Below are 6,000 nucleotides of genomic sequence, written 5' to 3' on the forward strand. Positions count from 1 at the left end.
AAATCAATCATGGGAAGCTCACAAATCAACTGTTGCTCAGCAGAGGAAGTGAGAAAAAAAAGGATTTTCAACCGTCGTAAATAAATGATTGTCTGTGAATTCAGATCTATGAGCTCTCTCAACACAACAGCACCAACACACACTGTATTATCTCTCTCTCTGTGTGTGTGTGTGTGTGTGTGTGTGTGTGTGTGTGTGTGTGTGTGTGTGTGTGTGTGTGTGTGTGTGTGTGTGTGTGTGCAAAGCTTCAGCTCCATTATCAGGAATCATCCCGTTAGCACGCCGGGTTAGCCATGCATTCAGCTGCTCACCATGTGGGCCGCAGTATTGACGTGATGCACATGACACAGGGATGACAATTACACACACACACACACACACACACACACACACACACACACACACACACATAAAGAGAGCGGACAGGAGACATCTGGTGCAGTGATGGTGGAGAGATGCTATGATGTAATGTTGGCCCTTTGGTGTCAAAACACACACAGGTTATATCACATACATGCACACATGCAGAAAGTGGAATACGACGCACGTGATTGGACGATTGACTAACTAAGAAATAATGCCATTATTCCACCGTTTTGAGACAGCTTTTGTGAGTTTGAAATTCCATTTTTTCTTTGTTTTGAAGACTGGCAGTTTGAGGAAAGCATTTAAAGACAAACATGTAAATACCATCAGGCTTTATTTCCTCACATTCTGGAGAGGAAAATTAATTGAGTGTTGAGGAAAAATAACCGTTTCAGTCCTGCAATAAAAGTGGAAGACAGCTGCACACCACAACATCCAGAGGGGGAACGTGTGAACACAAACATGCCGGACGTAAAAGAAATGCCACATCCATTCAAATTGTACTCAAACACCAGAAAAGACATTTAAATACAGCAAGTGAAGCTGTTCCCCTGCATGCTCACATGTTAGAATCTAGTCTGTAAAAGCATGCACATATGATGCATGTGCTCCTTTGTCTGCATGACTGCGCACTGTATGTGTGTGTGTGTGTGTGTGTGTGTGTGTGAGGGAGGACGGGAAGGAGGCCGGGCCATCAGGATGTGGAGTCCATTGTCTGTCTGACAATGAAGAGATCAAGTTGACAGGAGTCCTGTGGCCCTCTCAATGGAGGCATTAACATCTGGGGCCAGAGGGCTGCAGCGTGTGTGTGTGTGTGTGTGTGTGTGTGTGTGTGTGTGTGTGTGTGTGTGTGTGTGTGTGTGTGTGTGTGTGTGTGTTGCAATTGCTCTGGGTATAACTGGATTTTCAGGGCTTTTTCTCAGACTGGGAATAATTTGGATGTCAGGAGGAATACTTCTCCAATCAAACAGGTTTTCAAACACATCTCCACCTCACCTCCTTCAGGCTACTCTAATCTACTCTGTGTTTATTTTTAGGACTTTCTCAAAGCTCTCTGTTTGATTTAACAAATTAAAAAAAGTGAATTATCCTCCGCTACAATGTAAATGTCAATGCTAAAGTTAGAAGCGATACCGCTAATATTACTTTCTTTAATCTTTGCAAATGACACCATGGCACTACCTGCCAGCCGACGCATGAAGCATAAATCCTTATTAGAACTTTTGCAAGAAAAATGACACACGAGTCAAAGCAGAGCAGAAAGTTCCTCCTGCACAGATGAATCCCCCTCCTGCATCCCACATGGCAAAAACACGACTTCACCAACTTCTCCCTCTACACTTACTGTCTTTATTCTGTTAGCCCCCCCAGCCACCCACCCCCACATTACTCACACACACCCTCCCTCTCCATGATGTCTGTCAGTTAACTGGCAGTGGCACCATCCAGCTTGTAAACCAGGCAGCCCCCCCCCCCCTCCTCCCAAAACACACCACCTTTTTTTTTTCTTTTACACAAATCCTTCCTCATTTACTGTCCAGCATGGACGCCGGACCCCCACCCACCCCCCAAACAGTAATTACAACAATCACTCAACTGAAGCTAATACTTACTTCATTAAGGAAGGAAATAAAATCAGAAGGAGGGGGGAAAAGCCACTCCAAAGTAATACCTCAAGGCAGTGGATTATTGTCACCATGAGGGTTTCATTTCTGAGTGTCAACTACTGGGCAAGCGGGAAACAGGAGCAGCAACAGAAGGGACTCCTAGAGATTTTTTGGTAATGGAAGTGGATGAGGGCTGTCATATATTTGTGACAACTATGTTCCACTGAACTTTTAAAATCTCTGATCTGGAGAGCTTCGTGCATCCATTTCTACTTTAATTTGGGCTATACGCAGTAAAAAAAAATTTAAAAAAAAAAAAAGCTCCGTGAGGCAGTAAGAGGAGTCACACATGAAGTTAGGAATAAATGATGTTATAGAAGTTTTAAAACACTCACAAGCAAAGAGGGGGTCAGGAAGTCCCCCCCTAAAGAGCACGACAGAAACTCTGGACTTAGAAATACACAGTGGTTTCAAATAAGAAGAAATTAAAGGGACTAGATTCTCGACTGTGCTCTGATTCTGGATCTCACGCAGTGTGGATACACAGACTCCACTATATGAGCCGTGAGTTGATTCCCTTCCAGCTGCTCCTGCTCCGCACTGCGCTGTGTTTACTCTGCGAGGAAATGGAGACAAAGTTCCCCACAAAGACCCAAAGGCAAAAAATCTACAACCCCGAAATGATCCGTTCAGACATCGCGTTGTATCCGAATGCGTCCTATTTGAAGGGGAAAAGGGGGGTCTTATCTGGCAACAGTTGGAGTCTTTCCTCTTTGCTTCCTCTCCGGCGACTTTTCATGCAGCTGCCTCACATCTGCAAACATCATCAGGGCACATAACGGCGTGTTGAGTGACCTACCTTGGTATTCCGGTGATGTTGGTTGATGATCGCGGGCGAAACAACGCGTCCTGCGCTTTCCTCTCCGCGTCTCTCTCTGACGACAGATTATCCTGTCCACCCTCCCTCTCCCAGCTCTCTCTCTCCTCTCTCGCCGTTATCTGGGTTTTTTTTGTTTTCCAATCGGAGTTATAAATTATTCCACATCCTCATCAGTTTTTCTGGCGCGGTGTTCCTCTCCTCTTTTTCTTTATATTCCTCTGGTAGATTTTTCTCCTAATGTGTAGAGAGACCTCGCGTCAAAATCGAGCAATATGATCCTGTCATTCGATTTTCTAACAGAGGAACTGGCTCTCCGCGCAACTCCCTCCCAGGGCTTTGTAACACGAAACCAGAGGAGGAGGAGGAGGAGAGAAATGGAGAGAAAAAAAGGAAAAAGAGAAGAGAGCGTGGATTTAATCCGCTGGATCTATCCGCCTCTCTGCGCGGAACTTTCAGCAGTCCGTACCGAGGAGCAGACACAGCGGAGTGGTCGTGGCGCTGCGTCTCTGTATCCCAGTCTCCACTGGAAATGATGTGTGTGTGTGTGTGTGTGTGTGTGTGTGTGTGTGTGCTGCAGCAGCGTGTGTGCGCCCCCAGTCTACTCCCGCAGTACGCATCACAGCAGGGACCTGGGAGGATTTCAAAAAAGGCACAAAAACAGGTCTCCGCCCCATTGCTCCAAACACGGGCCCCTGACGCAGGCTAAGGGGGGCCCCCAGCAGCCATTACACCGCTTGATTAAGACCGTTTCATTGTGAGCAAAGTGAGGGCCTGTTTCTGGCAAAGTGCCTCTCAACCTGGGGTCTGACCCGAGACCCCTCAGAGGTCCTTTTTTAACGGGCTCGCCCAGACTAATTCACGCGCGGGTTGCAGAGCAGGGTGGCCTGGCTCTTAAAGGGGACCATTGTTAGACTGCAGGGTCTGGTTCTTCACCACTTCCGGCTCCGCAGACGTGCCTGTGAGCATCAAAACACATCTGTTTCATTCTTGATAATATCCAACATGAGATCATTATTACCGCCTAAAAGGAGACACAACAAGTCTTTATTATTCTGATGAAGTCTTTAACCACATGTTACTTTTAGTTTCTGATATTCTATTTTCTTTGATATGTGAAAAAGACCAATCATGAGATTGAAAAAACAACAACATGTAATAGCAGTGTCATCCAAAGTGAGGGTCTCGGCCCTCTCGGGGGTCGCCAGGGAGTTCTGGGGGGGGTCACTGAAACTTGGAGGGAAGAGGGAACCTGGAGTAAAAAAATAAAACAACTTCTGCTAATATTATTCAACATTACATTTTATTAGATGTATTTTTACATGTTATTGATCGCTGCATTTCAAAGTTTGCTTTCTTTTTTAAATGAAAATCTTTCAATATTGTGTAATAACAAAACGACATATTGAATGTGATAAATGAACAATGAGCGAGAACAAATGTAAGAAAATATTTTCCTGTTATTCTGACTGTTGATTATTGTTGAGACAGAATTTATCAAAGCGTGTTTACCAAAAACAAGATCTTTAATTGTTACTCAAGAACAGAAAAATATCAAGAAGCTGTTTATTTCATTTTTTGATGTTGGCATTGTAAAGTAAAAGGAATTTATAAAAATCTGCTGGAGGGGGGTCCTCACTACTGTAGATGTTGATGCTATATGGGGGTCATTGGTGTGGCCTTTAAGATCTCTGTGTTTTTAATGAGTTTGTTCATTGCTTGTTCTTGAATTCTGTTACTATAAACGCTCAGCGCCCTGAAAGAAGAGGTCAAAGTAACAGAGAATAATATTGATCTTAAAGCTCCCTTCTGCTCAAGAATGTGTTTTTATTTGTGTTGCTGCTCTTTGATGTTTGAAAATCTCTGTGTGTGTGTGTGTGTGTGTGTGTGTGTGTGAGTGTGTATGCAGAGTTTGACCGTAGGAAGCTGTTCAATCAGTTTAAAAGCCAATCATGTTCAAGTGTAAAGGTCCAATCAGTGAGATGTGTAGTGAGTGAAATGATAAAGGTATCTTACTATATGATCATTAATGAAACATGCTATGTTGAAGTGCTGGCTTCTCTGACAACAATGCAGCAGCCAGTGTGTCCTCCTTCTAACCCCCCAACAGTTCATAGACGTGCTCATGTGCACCCCCCCACCCCACCCCCACTCTGACATCTCTCTATTAGTGCATGTTTGTGTGTGTGGCAGTGTCAGTAACAGAGTGAAACAAACTGGATTTCCCCTCGGGGATTGATAAAGGAAGTCGGAACATTTCATGAATTGTTGACAAAGGCGGTTTCACCATCAGGCAGAGTTGCCTTGGGCCTGGTGCCCCCAGGGGTCCTCAAGGGGCCCCAAAAGGTCCTCAAGGGGCCTCAAGGTACTGTACTGAATGGGCGGTATACAGAATGCCAACGTCCAAGGGGGGACTGGAGAGTTTTTGATATAGTCTGAATCTAATGTAAAATGTAGACCTACTGGCAGATTGTCAACCTTTCCCTCTGCTCTGCTCACTCAGCGTCACTCTCTCTCTTTCTCTCTCTCTCTCTCTCTGTCAGCTGCCGCATGTTACCACAGAAGTGACGTTCATGCCCTTGCTCAAAAGTCTCTTTGGACTGTTCCAAAATGAAACAGGCTAAGGGTAAGAAGTTAGACCCTGAAGTAACTCCTCCAAAGATGAAATATGTCTCTCTGAATCATGGTTGGAGGTATTAGTGTTTAATTAGTGCACTTAGCATGCTCTTTGTGGAGCTATGCATTCAGACGGAGAGACAGACAGATAGCTATATATGAAACATAGAGAGTGGAGAGAGAAACACCAGCAGGTGAAGGATAAAGAGAGAGAGAGGGAGAGAGAGAGAGAGGGTGTAGCAGATGAGAGGTAAACACTGCATTGATGAGTAATATTATAATATTGTAATAAGATGACGCTTGCAGAAATTCACTAAGCTTATCCTCCAACCCCTCATCATTAAATATGGGGGAAGGGGGTGGGGGGAGGGGTCACCAATAATGTCGCAGCATATCTGCTTATAGTGTGACAGCCTCTTGGAAGGATTTAGTTTTGGCCTTAAAATTGCAGGAATCTCAAGAGACCTATTTAGAAACAAGATAATACCCTCATACCAGAAAAACAAAATAACTTTTCGTTGCCTTTATACGGGC

General features: G+C 44.5%; 1 protein-coding gene across 2 annotated transcripts in view; it reads right to left on the reverse strand.

Moving 5' to 3' along the window:
• sema4c (sema domain, immunoglobulin domain (Ig), transmembrane domain (TM) and short cytoplasmic domain, (semaphorin) 4C) overlaps nucleotides 1-3,420 on the reverse strand; it is a 116,299-nt gene extending 112,879 nt beyond the window's left edge. For both annotated transcript variants that reach the window (XM_065962746.1, XM_065962739.1), the window contains exon 1: nucleotides 2,833-3,420. The gene's annotated coding sequence lies outside the window, so the exon portion shown is untranslated. The remainder of the gene's footprint in view (nucleotides 1-2,832) is intronic.
• Nucleotides 3,421-6,000: the final 2,580 nt, after the last annotated feature.

Source organism: Labrus bergylta, chromosome 2 (genome assembly GCF_963930695.1).
Source record: "Labrus bergylta chromosome 2, fLabBer1.1, whole genome shotgun sequence".
In the NCBI taxonomy this organism is placed as follows: domain Eukaryota; kingdom Metazoa; phylum Chordata; class Actinopteri; order Labriformes; family Labridae; genus Labrus; species Labrus bergylta.